Raw genomic sequence first — 19,377 nt, forward strand, 5'->3', positions numbered from 1 at the left:
GCAAGATATTGTAAGTTTCAAACACTCCCTCACGCAAAAGAAATCAAGCCGAGGCTTCATTTCACTTTGGGGTAGCATGCAACAATATGGGGAAAAAAACACCCTGAAATTATCTGAAAAACTGTGATCCAAATAGTTGTTGTGGTTAGCCAGCAGCAGGTGCAGATGGCTGAGGAGAGTGATGACTCAGATGAGGAGCCAGGACCATCAGGGAGTGGACTGCTGCCTTCAGGGATTGTGGGAGCTGGCAGCAGTGACGAGGAGGTTCCCGAGGAGCCTGTGCCAAGTGCACGTGAGCGCAGGATGATTCGTAGAAGAGAACAGCTGGAGCAGCACAGGCGACTCGGGAGTAAGGATGCAACATAATGGCCCCTCCCTCCAGGGAATATAAGCCTGGTTTCAAAAGGTTTTTGCTTTTGTAGAAAGCAAAAACGTTCAAAGAACCCAGCATTGTGTGTAGAGCTTCTGGCTTATCGAAAGAATTCTGTCAAGGCTTTTCTGGTTGCAAGCCATCTTTTATCTACAAAGAAGTTTATTTGTAGATTAAAGCTGTGAAGATTTGAGTTACTGAGTTTGTCTGAGATTTTCTTGCTGTTATCAGGGTTGGGTCAGAACAATAGTGATCCTTTTTAAATGGTGTCAGAGCAGCTTTTCCTGGACTGTGGCAATCAACATTGGAATTGACATTTTTTTTAATTAAAAAGAGGAAAGAAAATCTCCCAGGAAGGAAAAAAAAAACATGTTAGTCTGCTTTACTCTTAAGCTAACTTGCAATGTGCACAGTGGGCTTCATACAAAAAGCAATCTCTCCTTGCTTTTTACAATGATACAATCCACCAAATGGATTGTTTGAGACCCAGGTTGGTGCTATGATTAAGGCATCAGTGATCAGGAGAGTTGGTGAATTCTGGTCCCACCTTGGCACAAGGCCACGTGGGTGACTGTGGGCTAATTACTCTCTCTCAGCCCTAGGAAGGCAAACCACTTCTGAAAATCTTGCCCATAAAACTCCAGAGACTTACCTAGGTAAGCACCAGGAGTCAAAACAGACTCAATAGCAAAGGAAAGAAAATTTTTCATGAAAGATATTTTCATGTCTTACAGTTTAGACTTTGACTTTTTCTTCCACAACTGAGAAGGCTCACAGATGTCACATAACGTTTTCCACCAGAGCACCAATATTTCATTCCCAATGCTCCACTTCTCATTTCCAAATAATGGGATTATGGTGTTTGCTTCAAAGCAGAAGTCTCCGGCCGTGAAGCAGAGAGCAATGATTCTCTTGGCTGGGAAATGCTGAGATGCAGAGAGCAAGATAAGAAATGGAAATACCAGATTGAGTGTACAACAGTGCTAAGTCTTAAACTAGTCTGCTGCTCTCAAACATGGTAGAGGGTGAAGTATAGTAGTAGATGGTCACCTGTCAGACCAATTAGATCTGTTCATGGAATGCCCAAAATATCAATGCATTATCTTACCCTGGTCTATAAGATACTTGGCTGGTCAGAACAGTAATCATAGTAATGGCTGCTATCTTCCCTTTTTTTTTTTTAACCACACACTGCAGACACCCTGTAAATATTCAACACTAAACTATGATTCAGCGTAACCTTTTGATGTAGCTTCGATGCTTTTGAAATTATATATTGTGGATTTAACCTGTGGCTTATTTTGTTTCTTTTGCAGGAGAAGCTGCTGTGTAATCACTGCTTTTGTGACGTTTAGAAACATAGATGAGTTGCTCTGAGGCTTCTCCTTCCTCTCCTACTACTCCCCGAGATGACTTGAGATTTTTTACTAAGTGGACCAACAACCACTTGAGCTGCAGGATTTACACCCCAATAGTGCTGAGCTACTTTCTTCTTCCCCTGCTTTCTTTCAGTCTTCGGGGTCAACTGGTATTTCCAGGAAAGAATGCCATTTGAAGACAGTACTAATTTGTGCTTGAGATTGGTATCTTTGCTTACAGTCAGTGGTGATGTTTCTGGTGTTTCCAGAAGTTTCAGCTGTTGGAAGTATGGTGAGATGATCAGATTCCTGCTCAGCTCAGCAACAGAGGTTGACTTTGATTTTGTGATGGCTGCTTTCAAAACTACTGCATTGAAAAACATGCTGTTAGAAAACAATGGGGCAAAATTATGTATAATGGTTCAGAGAAGTCTCTCTTTTCCCTGCAAACAGAGAATGACACTGCTATCGTCACGCATGAACACCATGATAAGATATTCCCTGGAATGTCTTCTCCACGCCTGCTCCTAACATATAGTAATATTCTAATATTTGTTTAAAGTGGGAACTTTTGAAAAAGTTGCATTTGGCAAGGATGGATCTCGAATGCTGGTTTTTCTTTCATTTTGTTTGAATTTGCTAGCTTGTGAATCTTCTTCATTGCCTCTGAATGTTTCTATTTAAAATTGCCACAGGTAAAAACAAATGGACTCTCCTGGTTTCTGAAAGCTGGTGCAGTGAAGGGTTGGGAGTTTGCAAATGGGAACTGTGAATAGGTAGAAATTCCCCTGGTGATCTTGGGCAACAAGCTGTCTCTCTGCTTTAGTTCCCTAGGTGTTTGCAAAGGGCATTGTTGGGTGGGGTGGAGGAGTCGGGTGGAGAGAGTTGGGCAAAGGGAACTAAAGATGTCGTATGCTTCCTGATATCATCATGCAAGTGAAGGAACATGATCTGTGTACTTTGTGAAATGACATCATGCTGCATATGACATCTTGTTGCATGTACTGGATGATGGGTTCAGCCCATCATCTCAACATTATTCTAGTTTACAAATCCAGGTGCTGCCTGCAAACAGCTTTGTGGGTCTCAACACAAGAAACATTTTACAGGCAAGAAATAATAGGCAAACACAATAAGTTATACTAGAATTTTGCCAAAGGAACTATAAACTAAATTGAGTGAAGAATTAGTGGCACAGAGATATAATTGTCAGTGGTTCTCTTATTTACAATTATTAGAAAGATTTCAAGTAGACAAAAGAATTTATAGTTTTGGACATTGTAAGCCTGAGTCTGAAACAGAACTGCACCCAAATTAGTTTAGTAAAGCAATTGTTAAAACATATAAGTGTTAATTGACATTTGAAACAGAAGGAAAAAAATGAAAGAAATGATAAAGTGGACAAAAATGTTGGGTAAAATACACAGATGGAATAAAGGGAAAATACATTGCTGAATGGTTTGAAATATACTTTATGTTATAATCTTAAAATGATTTTTATAAAATGATGTACCATAAATATATGTACCGTTGAGATATCTATCTATTATCTATCTATCTATTATCTATCTATCTATTATCTATCTATATCTATCTATCTATCCTTCAAATTTATGTGAGAAGCATGAACAAGAGGGGACATTTTATCATGTTTAGTGGATATGTAAAAAAGCTAGAAAATTCTGGATCCAAACTCATACATTGATTCAGCAGATTTTCAAGATTAATACACAATTGAAACCAGAGGGTTTTTTGTTTTTTTTTGAGAGGGATTGATAGATAAAAGTTATGGAATGTTGTTGTTGTACAGTATAATTGCAGTATGCACAAAAATTGAAATATATGGCATTATCCCAATGGAAGGATGGTTGATGAAGGTGATGGAACTTGCCAAGATGGCTAAATGGACTTCTTTGATTAGGCAGAATATCTATGTTTGTTGCCAACTGGAACCTTTATAGATTTTTTTTGTGTAAAACAGAAAAAAAAATGAAGTTATGATTTATGGATTGAATGATTAGACAGAATGGGTTACAGAAAGAAGTCAGTTATGTTGTAATCATACAGAAAGAGGTAGATTGAACCTTGTACTTGTAACTGCTGTAAAGAAGATTGGAAGCTACTTCTTTGTATGTTTTTTTTCTTTCTTTTCTATTTTTGTTTTACCTTTTTTTCCCTTTCTTGCAGTTTAACTTTTTCTTCAATTTATTTCTTTTTCTGTTCTTTATCTTACTTTATATCAGTTTGTATTTATTTTCATTTTCCTTTTTAAAAAATCTTTAATAAAATATATTATTACCACAGCTATGTACATCTGATCTACCAGCTTAGTTGTAAAGACAGCTGAAATAAGACACTAGAAATTGTATGCTACAGATACATACATGCACACACATCTACATGTGGTTTTCTCTATAAACAAAGAATGCAGGTTAACAAACATTCTATACTAATAACGAAAAAAGATCTTGTGTATAAACAAAGAAAAAAACCCAAATGTTAAATAAATCTAACTTTAAACATAAAATTATTTCTCCTCCCCCCATTTTCCCCCCTCTGTTTTGTATTTTATCTTTGGTGGTAAAAGAAAAATAAACATCATATAAGGAAAATCTCTATAAAATGTTCTATAGGTCGCCCCAACCACACGGTCGCCCGTCGCCCGCGGAACAGCCTACGCGCTGGTTTGTGGGCGCCCGAGCCGCCATCTTAGAACTCCCATAACTTTTAATGCCAACACCCTGCACGGCGCGCCAAAAAGGTTGGGTACCGGCGGCAAGGTTGGCTATAGGTGGCATCTGCCCTCAACAAGATTAGCTACAACTTTTAACAATATCTCCCTAAACTGTTGAAAATGCAATCACCTGGCACATACTACCACATGTGGTGGACCTGTATAAAGACAAGGAAATTTTGGACACAAATACATATGTGGTTAGAAAAAATATATCAAACAATGTATAGATTTTAAGCCAAAATTTGAAATGATGATCAACAACACAATAAATTTCCGCAAACTGACAAATTGACCCTTGGGTGGGTTTGCATATTGGTTGATTACAAATATGTTATTAATATGTTCAATGTATCCTAGTTCAGTTATTAAAGAAGGTATAGGCTATATTATGGAGAAGTAGTAGAGGATTGCAGATCTATGTTTAAAATAGCTGATTAGTATGTCACAATACTTGCTTAGGCTCTGTATGAATGAAATGATAGATTCCTTTGTACAAATTCTTGGAAATTCCAGAGTTAGGTCACATGATAAAGAGCAATATTTCCCAACCTTGACAATTTCCAGGGGTGTGGACTTCAAATCCCAGAATTCAAATCCCAAATCTTCAAATCCCAGACTTGCACATCCAGCATGCCCATTGATGAGAATTGTCACATAATGCACCAGACGATAAGGAAGAAGTAAATACTGTATATGATATGAGTCAAAGGAATGTCTACCAAGAGATCCTGCAAATCCAATCCTTACCTGTGCAGTTAATAAATGGAGACCAAATTGTTAAAAGCTGGCGTGTTCATTTACACAATTAAATAATATTAAGAAACATTTGCTATTTCTACAATAAACCTACCTATCTATACCCATTGTTTTAATTATGTGTAGTTGATTAAGTCCAGGACTGTCCACAGGAAAAGAATAAAAAAAAAGTCAGCATGGTACACAACCATGAAATAAAGGCCTTCACCCCTTTTTTAACATGCATTGGGACTAATTTAATCAAAACACCCCAAATATCCAATTCCTTGTCAGGGCAGAAGTTCAAGAGACAGACTTCTCCCTACTTTCATCTGGCTTACTCCATATATTCTCGTTACTTCATATAGTTTACTCCCTGCTTTCATCTGAATGAAAGAACTTTGTTACTGAAATCACAAATTGCATGAAGCTATGATTAAAAATATTAAAATGTTAAATATTGAAAATATGATTAAAATATGTTATTCTGAGCTAGTCAAAGTGGTTCACATTCAGTAAAATTGAAAACCAATTAAAAGCAGTTCTGCTGGTTGTTAAGCATGGATATATAAATCTAATATTACATTCCTTTGAACCCTTAATGTCTACTCAGAAGGACAGATAGTTCTTGTTTAGAGACTACCTCATTTAGTGACCATTCACAGTGGAGATGTGACCAACCCTCGCATTGACAATCTTTGCAGTTTTGTAAAGCAAAACATAGTTGAAATTAGATCGTAAGAACAGTTGTGGTTTTCCTTAATGAAGTTAATGAAGTTCATACTCTTCAGGTAAATGTTGTGTGATCCAAGGATCACTGAAAAGAAACCAAGAAGATGATGAGATCAAGCCATTCTCCTTTACTTCTGTCCTCCTCCTCCATGTCTTTTATCACTTGCTTCCTTGCAAGAGAGCAAAAGCTGTCACTGCTCTTTTCATCTTCCTTTTATAGTGATTATCTGGATACATGCAGAGAATTGTGTATTATGTAATTGTGTGATCAGAAGAAAAGGAAGGAAGAAGATGGCAGTGACCGACCTCAAGTTGCTGTAAATCAAGGGTGTCAAACTCGATTTCATTGAGGGCCATATCAGGGTTGTGTTTGACCATGGAGGAAAGGGGGGGGCACGACAGGCGTGGGCATGACCAGCTCGACATCATTCGTGTTGGGGGCACCTGTAAAAGGGGAAACATTTCTCCTTTTGTTTTGTTTTGCTAGCCTTCTGCCAGGCCCCGTTTTTGGCCACAGCAGCTTCCTGCAGTCCTCTGCCAGTGAAAACGGAGTTCGGGAGGCACAGTCCCCCCAAGCTCCATTTTCACTGGCAAAGGCACCATGGGCCAGCCCTTCACTATTTCCATAGGGCCCCACAGGCCAAATTTAAGCACTCTGCAGGCCAGATCCTGCCCACGGGCCTTGAGTTTGAAGCACCTTCTGTAAATGCATTGAAAGTTCACTTTGAAAAGTAAATTCGCTAGGAAAAAAAAAAAACTTATTTCCTTCCCAAAAGACAGAAAACAGCTGCCCGTTTTGAAGATAGTACATGAACTAAAAATTGATGAAGCTGTATGCGGTTTTGCTCCGCATATGGAAGGCTTCTCACTGGGTGGTCGAATGCATCAAGAAAGACACTAACGCAAGTTCTATCTTGGGTGAGCTGCCCCGATCAGGGTTTGGGGAACTCCTTTATTGGGAACACACAAAGGGGGTGAGTTTATCCAATCATTATGTTACATGCGTAGGAATGTTAGTGGATGCATCGCATCTTCCAATAACCATGCCATGGTAAATTTAAACTAGCAAACCAAACTGCATTCCAGTTAACTGCCCTTGTGTGACGTGTTTTATGGTCTTGTTCCTGGTGTCTGTTTTCAGCCTACGTGAGACCTAGCATGCACCGGAACCATTGAAGTTGCTCACGTGAGGCTTGGCACACAGTGGATTTGGCCCATTACAGCATCTCCTCTGTTTTAGTTTTATATGGAGGAATTTCTTCTGGATCTTCATCACTACCCATGCAAAAACTTGTGCGAGCACGCATCAGGGTCTTCTGAGGGTATGACTTTGTACAGAGGTTCTTTTTCCCAGAGGGCATTAACCTGTGCAATGGCACGCTTTTCAGCTAATAAAGACAGACTATTGGAGATGGTACGAACAAATATTGGTAATACACATGGAAGAATAACGCATCCTGCAGCAATCATACCTATGAGAGCTACTATGGCTTGTAATCCTGGTAGTTTAGGGAACCAAGAACTAAAAATATTCTTAAAATCAATACCTTGCCATACTTGATTAGGATTGTAGGTTAATTGTCGCATCTCAGTTGTTAATTGTGCTACTACTTTGCCAACTTTGTCAATTTGAAGACAACAGTTCGTAGATTGAACCTACCACATACCCCTCCTTCTTTGGCTAGTATGTAGTCTAAAGCTAAACGATTTTGGTAGACAGCTGTGCGTAATTTGTCCGTAGCAGTTGCTAGAGTGTTTAGAGCCTTGTCTATACGTTGTCCTGCTAAATCTAAAACAGCTTGTAAACGCATAATTCTATTAATCATGTATATGGGGTTCTGTACCCCCAGGAGCCGTCTTGGGCCCAACTAGCAATGCTGAAGGTGCAGACGATTCTTTCTGAGGTCCAGGTGTCCCCTTCATATTCTGATTGACAGGGGAAACCTGCAAAGGTATTATCGGTGTCTCTTTTCTTGTGGGATAATGTATCATACACAGGGATGCCCAGTTCTTGCTTGATGGAGATCGGTAGGAGGAAAAGGAAGGTCTTATCCACCCCAATACACATGACCCTTGCCAATCTGCTGGAAGGGACGGATAGGCTAGGTTACCACAAATCCAATACATGTTATTTGGAGCTGTCCAAATTTGAGAGGATGTTGTGTCATAGAGATAAGGTAGGAGGAAGTGTTGAATTTGGCAGGTGTGGTGGTAGCATTGTCAGGTGCTGTCCAAGTCTGGTAGGAGTTATCCCATGTACCTAAGCAAAGGAGGTGTCCTACTGGAGTGGATCCATTTCGGGAAAAACAGTTTCTACCAATTAAGTTAGTGGTAATTGTCCAGATAAGTGGATCGGAAGCTATTCTAGCTGTTATGTTTCCTACAGAAGACATGTTATTAAACAGAGATGGCGAGGCTTCTAAGGCTTGCCATGGCCATTGTTCTCCTGTGGTAGTTCCCCACAGACAAAACAATTGGTTACTGCAAGTTGTTTTGCAATTTTTTCTGCCATATCCATGAACAAGTTTTTTGCAATAATGCTGGTATCAGGGCTTTTTCTAATTTCCTTAAATTATTATATACTGACCAGCCTAATGATGTTTCCTCGCCTTCATAAATTATTTCAGTTTTTATGGTAATGTAAGTATTTGGGTCTATTCCTGTGCCATCAATCCCTATACCATAAGTTTCCAAGGCAGGGTGTTGCCTGGAGATAGTGATTTCTACCTTATTGTCTGTGGTAGACCCTGATATTCGTTTGAAATGTGACAGATGATTGCAACCTGAGTACCCTCCCGGTATAATCACAGACACAAGACCAACCCGAGCACTCAACGGAACCTCCACAAGGGGTCCAGTGGTTGGGGTTCCCCATGGCCCAGTTAATGGGTGTATGACACAAGTATTTATGATTGTGGGCGTACGTTGATTTCCAGTCATCCGACCCACATGAATGTCCCCTGGTTTAGAACAAGCAACACAAACATCAAAGATTAAAACAATTGGGTTAGTACCGTCCTTGAGCACGGTGGTGTGGTTTAGGTAATAATGACGAGATGAACGGGGTCTAAGGACTGTCCAGGATTCATAAATGTTGCTTATGGAATCATAGAGGCGTCGACCGGAGCAATAATAGGTGGTGGCAGTGGGGCGAAGTATGAGGAGTGTAGTTCGAGGGGATGTTCAAAAGTGTTGATCTGGAAGGAAGCATTGCTGGAGATGTGGGGCCACGGCTTAGGAGCGTTGACCATCTGAGGTAAGGGGGAAAGATGTCCCCAGATGCAGTGCAGGTCAGCAGGAGGGGTACCTGGCGTGAAGTACGTCACTTGAGATGGAATGGAGACCTTGGAGGCATGTGCAGCAAGAAAGAGGAAGAGGGTTGGCAAGGCAACGAGACGAATCATGTTGATATGTCTGAAGGTGGTGACTTTTCTACTTTGGGGTGGTATGGTCTGATGTGCCGTCCAGGAACCCACAGGACACGATCTGGAAGCTGGATAGCTGCGTAGCCACGACCCCAGGTGAGGAGAGCAGCAGGACCCTTCCAAGTAGGGTCTGGCAATTGGCGGTAGTATACCTGTGGTTTGGGAGAATCAGGGGAGGGGGAAGGAAAAATGCCGCTCCGCTGCTGTCATAGCAGGGGTGCCAGAGAGGTTGAGGAAGTTGAGTGTATAAAGACAGAGATTAAGAGTGTCTTGCATCGCTGGGAGGCCAAGGGTTCTTTTCCCTTTGATCAAATGTCGTTCTAACGCTGTTTTTAGCGTCAAGTTAGCTCTCTCTGCCAGGGCTTGTCCTGGCTGTTATGAGGAATACCAAACTTGTGGGTAATTTGCCACTTAGCGCAAAATTCTGACATAGCTGTGCTAGTGTATGCAGGACCATTGTCTGTTTTTATTTCACTTGGGCGTCCCAACGATGCAAAGTGCTAATGCAATGATTGATGACATGTTTGGAGGCTTCTCCTCTTTGCGGAGTTGCCATTATGAACCCTGAATAAGTATCAATTGTAACATGCAGATACTTCCAGGGGCAAATGAAGGAAATTGAGTAACATCCATTTGCCATATTTCGCAGGCTTTCAACCCGCGATTTACCCCTATGGGAATGGAATGGGCTTGTTTACTACAGGTGGGGCATTGTTGCCTAATGGCTGAGGCTTCAGCCATCGTGAGATTGAAATGTTTCATGAGAGCTTTGGTGTTTTGATGGAAATAAGAATGACTCTCCCAAGGAGTCAATGTGTGTGATGTCATGATGCCTGCAGCTGCTTGATCCGCCACATCATTGCCTTCCTGGAGGATTCCTGGGAAGGGTTGGTGGCTACGAATGTGTGCTACAAAGAAAGGATGTTGACGCTGTGCAACAAGGTGTTGTAATGTAACAAAAAGAGAGAGGAGGTTTTTATCAATTGCAGGAGAGAGGTAAGAGTCATGGATAGTAGAGACTATTTGAGTAACATATAGGCTGTCTAAAATCAAGTTGATGGGTTCGTTAAAATTCTGGAAGACTAATATGGTTGCAGCAAGTTCAGCTCTTTGTGGTGATGTATTGCTTGAAGCTTAGGTTGCTGCAAGGATATTGTGTCAGCAGGCTTTTCCCCAAGTAAGGGCTTCAAACAATGGAGAAAGAATATCAGTGGTTAAAGACAGGAAAGGTCTGGCCCAATTTATGGTACCCAGATATTGCTGAAGTTGAACCAAGGTGGGTTGAGAAGGTAGAGACAAAGAGGGAAGTGAAGGATAGGCAGTAGCAGAAAGCATTTTATAGCCCAGATATGCGTGTGGAGTTAGTACTCCGGTGAAATCAATCTGTGTTCTCTGGAAAGGCCAGCCCACTAGGGGTTGCCCCTCCCATTTCTTTTTTCCTTGCTGCTTTCTTGTTTACTTTCAAACATATAGTCCGAGAGGAAGCCCCCCGCGCAGATAGAGGCTGTAGAATCCTCTTGCAATCCTCATTAGCATTTTCAACAGCCAGTTTTAACAGAAGCTTCTTCATTAGAGATTTGCCTATGAATGGCTTTCTGAAGCTTCTCTACGAACTCGGCATCAAAGGGACAGAGAGAGACCTCCTCTAGAGTAAGAGAGCCTTCTCTGCGTCCCTGCACCATGGCTTGTGCGAATGCTCCCATGGGTGTTTGGTCCTCCGCTGAATTTAAGTTAGGAGAACTCATGGGTTCAGGAGCAGTGGGGGGAGTTTTTAATGGGAAAGCGTCCTTTGTCTTGGTTTCAGCTGCATAGGGAGGAGGAGGATCCCCAGGGGGCTTTAGTCAGCGCTGAGCCATGGATTGTTAAGCATTCCATGACTGTCCTCCACGTGGTCAGAATTTTGGTGGAGCCCTGGGGTTATCATGAAAATAATCACCCAAAGGTTGCCATGTGGAGACTTTCAAGGACCCTTTATCCGGATAAGCCGGATATTGTATGTAAATGTAAGTCAAAAGGGTGATAAGGTCCTTTTTAGTTGGAATCAGGAGCATTTTGCCCTGACTCCCAAAAATACGAATTGAACTCTTCGTTAATTCTTCCAATTCCTGCAAACGTGCCATCTGCTCTTTGGAGAATTTTCCGCCCATACTCACCTGAAAGGAGGATGTCTTCTTTGATGAAGATTCCTGGGGAGGGATCCGTGACACGAGACGGCTTCCCTGAGTTGCAACTGGCTCGCCCGGCCGGGTGAGATAGGCAGTCGAAGAGAGGCACCCGTTCCTTTTAGTGGATCACGTCGGGGTTCACCAAATGCGGTTTTGCTCCGCATATGGAAGGCTTCTCACTGGGTGGTCGAATGCATCAAGAAAGACACTAACGCAAGTTCTATCTTGGGTGAGCTGCCCCGATCAGGGTTTGGGGAACTCCTTTATTGGGAACACACAAAGGGGTGAGTTTATCCAATCATTATGTTACATGCGTAGGAATGTTAGTGGATGCATCGCATCTTCCAATAACCATGCCATGGTAAATTTAAACTAGCAAACCAAACTGCATTCCAGTTAACTGCCCTTGTGACGTGTTTTATGGTCTTGTTCCTGGTGTCTGTTTTCAGCCTACGTGAGACCTAGCATGCACCGGAACCATTGAAGTTGCTCACGTGAGGCTTGGCACACAGTGGATTTGGCCCATTACAGCAGCTGTATAAGCAGTTCTGGGAATACTGGACTATTAAAGGTCTTCTTAAGTTGAAAGCTGAATGTTAGACTGTCATTTGCTATCCAATAAAGATGAAAGCAGAGTCTTGTTTCAAGCGAGATGCAACTGTTACAGACCTACAAAAGCAATTCTTTTAAAAGATCCCAAGCAAGATCAATGGAATGCTTGTGTCTATAAATACAGCACATTTGGCTTTGACAATTCCCCTGAAGCGTGTCATAATCCTACAAGCAATTAATCGGATTCCCACAATTGGATCTCATAGAACGAGTCACTAATTACATGTTTCTCAGTAAATAGAATGCAATTTGTACTGAAATGTTGTATGTACATAATGCTTGCAATAGTTGTGGATTCAAAATATTACTCTAAGAATATTCTGTTTCAAGGGAACCTTTGAATACTAATATTTTAAGAGCTTGTTGAATAATACAGAATGCCAACTGCTACTTTAACAGCCTTCATATATTCTACACTTATGAACTTTGAGTAGCGTGTTTTAAAATTGTTTCTTTTTAAAATAGTGTAACACTTATTCCAGCATTTAAAAAATATTTTATCACCCTTCCAGTGTCTGTTACCCTATGCGTGCTTGCTTATTTGCTTTGTTTGGGGATATTATGTTTATATGTTCAAATACAGTATATGTTCATATATTTTAGAATTATGAATTAATGTGACAGAGAGCAAGACAGGTATTTTATAAGATGGAGTTATTGCGCTTAGCTTACATTTTCATGGCTGGATTAACATGACTGGAGCTATTATTTTCAGAAGTAGGGAACGGTACCTGATTGATATTTCTATTAATACATTGAAGAAAAAAATATCAGGATACAGAATTCAGAATTATATTTTGAGAACATTATATTTTGAGAAAAATGATTCCAGTTGCATTGATCTGCATAAAGTGCTTTAAATGTTGATAATAACTTCTGCTTTCTGAGTTTGAGTATTTTTTCTTGTTTTTTTTCTGCTCCAGTCTCATCACATGATTGTTCTTTTGAGAGTTTGATTCTTGAAACAAGTAAAGAGATATAACAGAATTATTCAAGGTTTATTAGAAAAATGGCTGCTGCCAGCAGAATGGGATAAATGTCTTTTTTATTTAATGGCTAGATAATATTGTAAACCAAGGAAAATTAAAGAGCAAGAAGCCAACAGTGCCATCAACTCACAAAAAAGTGTTGTAACATCTTTTTATGTATAGAGTAGCATAGTAACCTAGAGATGAAGACACTTACCTCTTACTCAGAAGATTGAGAGTTCGATCCAAGGTAGCAGCAGATGTTTCTCTATTAGGGCGCAAAGATAAAATATTTGCTGCAAACTCCATGTAAGTGTCAGGAAGGACATCCAGCCAGTAAATGATCAGCACCATTCAATCGACTCGACTCCGAATGAAGGGATTAAAGGGTCATAAAAAGAAAAACAATGTCTTTTTATATGTCATTCAGAAAAGGATGCTACACCTTTACACTTCATTTTCATTCACAATTACATATACTTGACTTAGTGTAAATGCACGAATTGACCCTAACAAGTGCATGAATATATATCTCAGAATACTTTAATCAGGGTGTCTCAAATTGAATGCTATTATATATTTACGTCCACTGATGATACCTACCAAGAATAATAAAAATACTATCCTGGAATGATCATATTTGTAATGAAGAAATCAAACCAGAGTTGCAAATTGAAATTATGTAGATTTAGTGCATACAATAGCATACACATAGATAAGGCAAGAGTAGGGAAATTAAACATTCACATAAGATAAAATGTTTTGTAAATACACTTTTCAAGTTTATATGCAGAGGTCATAAGCATCATAAACTACATGCTTTAATGTTTTTTGTTTTCCATAATAATTTTTCTTAAAAGTAGTGAATGTCTTCAGTATACTTAGATCTGTGCAAATGTGCAGATGATTATGCAATTTAAGCAATTTAAGTAGGATGCAATTTAAGTAGGATTTAAAATGAATATCATGTTTCTAAATTAACATGCCATCTTATTAAGATTGAAAACATAGCAATTATGAACACACATTATAATCTGGAATAAATTATTACTTTGATTACTCACAACTTTTGTATTGATGTGCCTTTGTGTTCCAATTTTCACCCTTCTGATTTTGAATGTTTAATTACCATCTTTAAATTTATTTACATCACTTGAATCTTTAGTAATTGCTCAATATAACATGCTGTAAGTAGTTGGTTCAAAATCATTACAGACCAGCTACCAAAGGCTGCCACAACAGATGTGAACATCAAGTGTTACTGAATGTCAAACAGTTGTCTTTAATTGTGGTTTGTTGTTACATCTGAATTTGTTCCAGGTTAATTATTATGTGCTACATCATTCTGCCCACAAGGCACAATGACAGAACGGGTAGAAAACAGAACCATATGTGGAGCTAAATGATTCTTTGGCGATCCACCAGGATATGAGTCTCTGCAATTCACATTCCTGACCTGATGGAGTAGAGTGTAAGGAACCACACTCGAAAGGTCTGAGGTGAAGCCTCAGATAAATGAGTTATTATGGACAGGATAGATTCAGGTCTCAGGATTCTCTTTCAAGTTCAGGCGAGATGGATATGCAATAAGCCCCCTTAGGACTGTTTGCTGGTCTGATGTATTTCCCAGACTTGATGTAAAAAGCTGGTTGTCTGTGTTGACTCGCCTAGTAATATCTTCTGCTTCCAAGACATGCTTGCTCAACGACTGACAGGAAATTTGGCATTACACACCCTTCAGGTTTAGATCACAACCCACCAGACAGTCCTGACTTAGCTCTGATATTATGGTGTCTTGAATTTTACACTGTAAGTCATGGGGAGAGACTACTTTTCATCCAGAGACTATTTTGGCATTACTTTGGTGACAAATATAATCAACGGTCTAGTCTAGAACAGATACAAAGCATTCAATCTAGTAGCTAAATTTGAGCTTGTCCTGGAATACACTAAAGTCAAATGAAAGGCTCACTGGGCAACTGATCAGGCCAGTGAGAGTTCTGGCTTTGACTTCAATTAAGAATAATCTTGCCAAAAGTGATGGAATTAATTATAGAAGAAAGAAGCGCTTGGAGTTTATTTGGTGACTCACTGTTTTTCACAGTTTCTTTGGCTGCGACAATTCCACCTTTCTGAATGGTGCTTCTGTTCTACTCATTTTGCAATATGTTTATTTGAAAAGAGGGTCAGGGTGAATTTAGCAATAGAGGATCTGGCCTACAAATGATATATTAATATAATAAATGCACAGACAAAATTACAGGCCACTACAACTCAATCCACATAAAATTTAAAAGTCTCATTTATTTCAACCACACTAAGTTCAAATACTACAAGATATTGGTTTTGGGATCAGGTTAACCATATTTCAAATTTGGTTGTGAGTATTTTACCAATTTAGTAAGTCAGAGCATTAGAATTTATGCTGGCTTTACTGGTAAAATGTTTGCTTCATTTAATGTAGACATGGGACTTTTAGTGAGAAGTAATAAGGTAACTTAAAGTCTACTGAATGAACAATAATTTAAAATATATGGTTGGACTGGTAAGTTTCAAATATCAGATAGTTTATGCTCCTCATGGAAGAGGTTCTCTACTCTTTCCCTTTGGAAATCCTTTTATTTTTCAAAGGCTGTTTGATCGGGTAGATCGGTTCCCACAGTGACACGAGACCAAAAGTGATCATTCAGCTCTTTATTGTGTATACAGACCAGTACAAGACCTGCGAGCCGCGGCAACCCTTCATATAGGAATTGCTCGTGGCTCGACGGCCAATGACAGAGCTTTGAATCTCCCGCGATCGGCTCGGCCAATCGCGGTTGATTCTTAGCGCGCCAATCACGGCTGTTTAGTTGGCCAATCAGGTTGCGGTCCATGTGGACCAATCAGGATTCAGGGTTTGGAGTATGCTAATACAGAACAAAGGCCCTCACAAACAACCCCTTTGAGGGAGTTTTTGGGAGGTCAAGAGGAGTTACAGGTGGCATGGAAAGTCATCGATACCTCCCCCCCCATCCCCCATGGTCTTGAACAGCTGAGGTGAGATGAGAATCCACTTTTAGCAAGCATATAAACTTGAGTTATTTGACTAAGGAACTAAAGGAAACCCCAAATATGAAGCAATCACTGACTAAGCCACTCTGTAAATTATTGTGATCCATGGTTGCTACAGCAATGGTTCATTTCAGAGAATGGATCTGATAACATTTAGGTTATATTTATAGTTCACTTAACCTCCTAGATATTCCAAACAGCTTATTTATCATCTCCGCTTCATTTTGTACTCACAAAAAACCTGTGAATTATAATAAACTGAGATGTAACTGGCTGAGACCATCAATCCAGTGAGCCTAATAGCAGACTGGAGATTTCAGCCTGGCTGAAAGATTTCAACCATTACATTATATCACAGTCTTAAATACTACCACGAAACATATAGCAACAGCCAGGTCTGTAGCTTGAAAATACATTTTATGATTGTTCCAGGTATAATCTCTGATATTTTCATGGCTGGGAGAGAATCATTTTCAGTCCCTGTTTGTTAGGGATGGAATCTATGACCAGCAGTACTTTAAGGTAAGATACATAAATACTGTACATTTTTGTATACTGAAATTTTCCTGTAAAACTCATTAAAGTTGGTTAACATTGCCTATAAAACCTGGGCTCCCAAACAAACTTTTAGAGTAATAGTAAACTACATTGTAAGAAACCACAACCTTTTTATACACCCCCCATTTCTCAGACTATTTTAAACAAGCTACTGTCTGGTCATCAATACTATGGGACTTGTGGATAGCAGTCAAAAGTGAAAAATGACCACATTGCTGAAAGGCAATTATTTTAATTGGCCACGTCACTTTTCTAGGAAATATGGGTTAGCAACAAGTTGCTTTGAGTTATTTTCCCATGCCTATCTATGGCTTAGAAAAAGAGTACCTTAAACCTGTGAGAATTCATCTAGTATATAATAGTGTCAGTTCAGATATAATATGAATAATCTTAGCAGTATTTTTAGATAATCTACGCACATTTTTGAATCTTCTTTGCTTTACTGAGTACACACATGGTATCCAACAGTCTTGGTTTTATTCAGAATTTAAACTCTGTATTAGTGTAGTCACAATTCATTTAAAACACAGACAGACAGACAGACAGACAGACAGACAGACAGACAGACAGACAGACAGAAAGTGCTATCTTCCATAACACAATAGTACATATTTCAGCACTGATTGTAAGCTACTACTCTAGTGCTGATTCTGGCAAATGTATGGATGTGTAAAAGTTATGTTGCTTACTTTTCCTGTTTCCACAGAAGAACGGGACAATCAGCCTGCCAGAAGTCTCTATTAGAACCAGACACTTGATAGATGTACTGTAAATTGGCTTCTCCATCTTCCATTTTGAAAACTAGTTACTGAAAAACAGGTAGTCCTGGACTTACAACTGTTTGATTAGTGACTATCCAAAGTTACATCAACACTGAAAAAAGTGACTAACAACTGGTCCTTGCACTTACAACTGTTACAACATCCCCACAGTCATGTGATCAAAATTTGGGCACTTGGCAACTGGTATGTATTTATGACAGTGGCAGTGTCCTGGGGTCACGTGATGATTGTTTGCAACCTCCCAAGCTGTTTTTCAATAAGCAAAGGCAATGGGGGAAGCTGAATTTACTTAACAACAATCTGATTCACTTAACATCTGCAGTGATGCACTCACAACGTGGCAGAAAAAGGTTACAGCTCACTTAACCATCACCTTGCTAAACAACAGAAATTCTCATCCCTATTGTGTCATAAGTCAAGGACTACCAGTATATGTTTTGAAAATTAAATTTAATTGGACTTGGATGAAGAATAAAACAATTCAAAATAGGCAGAGTGAAAATGGGGGGGGGGAATTCAGCTAATGGCAAATATTCTCATATTTTTATGCACACTCTCAGAGCTGTAAAGATTAACGATTATACAGTAGCATTTGGAATCAAATTATACCACGATATAAACAACCTTAAATTTCTAACCTTAATGAGAAATGAAACACTGAATAGCTAGATGAGGAATTTGATGTAATGATTTTGATGTAATGATACATTATTTTGCAGAAACTGAGAAATATACCTGAAAATGTGCTAAGCCTACAGTATCTGATAGTTTTTGCTTTACTTCTAAATAATGTGGTCAGGAAATGTACTGAATTTTCACAAAGTTACAGAGGCTGTATAACAGTCATGCTTTGTATAATAGGGACAAGCAGAGAAATGCCAAAACGGCTTCATTCAATCAGTTGGATAGTATGTACAGAATTTGCATAAACTCAAACAGCAGAGATTTTATGATATGTTGATTCTTCTACACAAATAAGGTCAAGTGGCAGTCAACAGAGAATTGTGGATTAGGAGAATATAGCGGCATTTCTAAATGTCATCTCTCTAAATATCCAGAAAACTAGAGGAAGAAGAAAATGATTTGTCTGCAATCCAATGTTCAAATAATTTAAGCCAAATTTCTTTGTGGAACTAATTTAGCTAAAAGCCAAGAAATTGGGTTTAGAATGTTTAGAGAAAAGAAAGAGTAAGAATTTGTTGTTCTGATCTTATATTTCACTGAATAGATTAAGTAAAATGAGTAAAAGATACATATTCCCCTGTTCTTTCTTTCTGAAGATTTGAGGAATTCATTCCAAAAGGTAAGAATGCTGATGAGCAGAAGCATGTATCCATATTTAGCAAGTGACTTTGAACTCTCTAAGGAAGTCTTTACCTACCTTTAAAAAGGTAAAGTCTCTTTGGAATCAGGTTCAAATTCTGGGCACCATGTGGAAAAATCCATTCTGTTTTCCTGGTCAGTAGTATGAATGTGCATTGTTTTTGCATACTTTCATGAGGTTCTGCAGTATAACCAACAATCCTAAAATTATCTGAAATTTACCTATCTAATATAAATTAGAGCTGAGACTCTGCTTATTTTTTTCAGACTTATCAGACAAAGTAGCTGTGGATCAATTGTGACGAAAGTCAAATATATAATCATGATTTAGAACACTGGCGTCAAACTCGCCATATCATACCGTCATCATGTGACGTATTGCAAAGTTTTTTTCCTTTGCAGAGCTGGGGTGGGCATGGCCTGTGCGTGATGCATCCGGCTCATGGGCTGCCAGTTTGATACCCATGATTTAGAATGATCTCCACAGTTTTTCTTTTGATGTATTTTTATATTTAAAAATCACTGTTGTTCCTGGTGATTGTTCCTGGTGACTGTTGT

General features: G+C 39.2%; 1 protein-coding gene and 1 long non-coding RNA gene across 3 annotated transcripts in view; one reads left to right on the forward strand and one right to left on the reverse strand.

The window, feature by feature from the left end:
* Window positions 1-4,036, forward strand: part of MYLK4 (myosin light chain kinase family member 4) — a 95,486-nt gene extending 91,450 nt beyond the window's left edge. For both annotated transcript variants that reach the window (XM_087961205.1, XM_087961206.1), the window contains one exon: window positions 1,687-4,036. The gene's annotated coding sequence lies outside the window, so the exon portion shown is untranslated. The remainder of the gene's footprint in view (window positions 1-1,686) is intronic.
* Window positions 4,037-15,199: 11,163 nt separating this feature from the next.
* The window catches only part of LOC148131404 (uncharacterized), a 63,716-nt gene continuing 59,538 nt past the window's right edge, over window positions 15,200-19,377 (reverse strand). Inside the window, exon 3 of the long non-coding RNA XR_015748784.1 lies at window positions 15,200-15,319. This is a non-coding gene — a long non-coding RNA (uncharacterized LOC148131404). The remainder of the gene's footprint in view (window positions 15,320-19,377) is intronic.

Source organism: Notechis scutatus, chromosome 3 (assembly GCF_049901735.1).
Source record: "Notechis scutatus isolate UNSWTSFEM ecotype Mainland chromosome 3, rNotScu1.2, whole genome shotgun sequence".
Lineage (NCBI taxonomy): Eukaryota > Metazoa > Chordata > Lepidosauria > Squamata > Elapidae > Notechis > Notechis scutatus.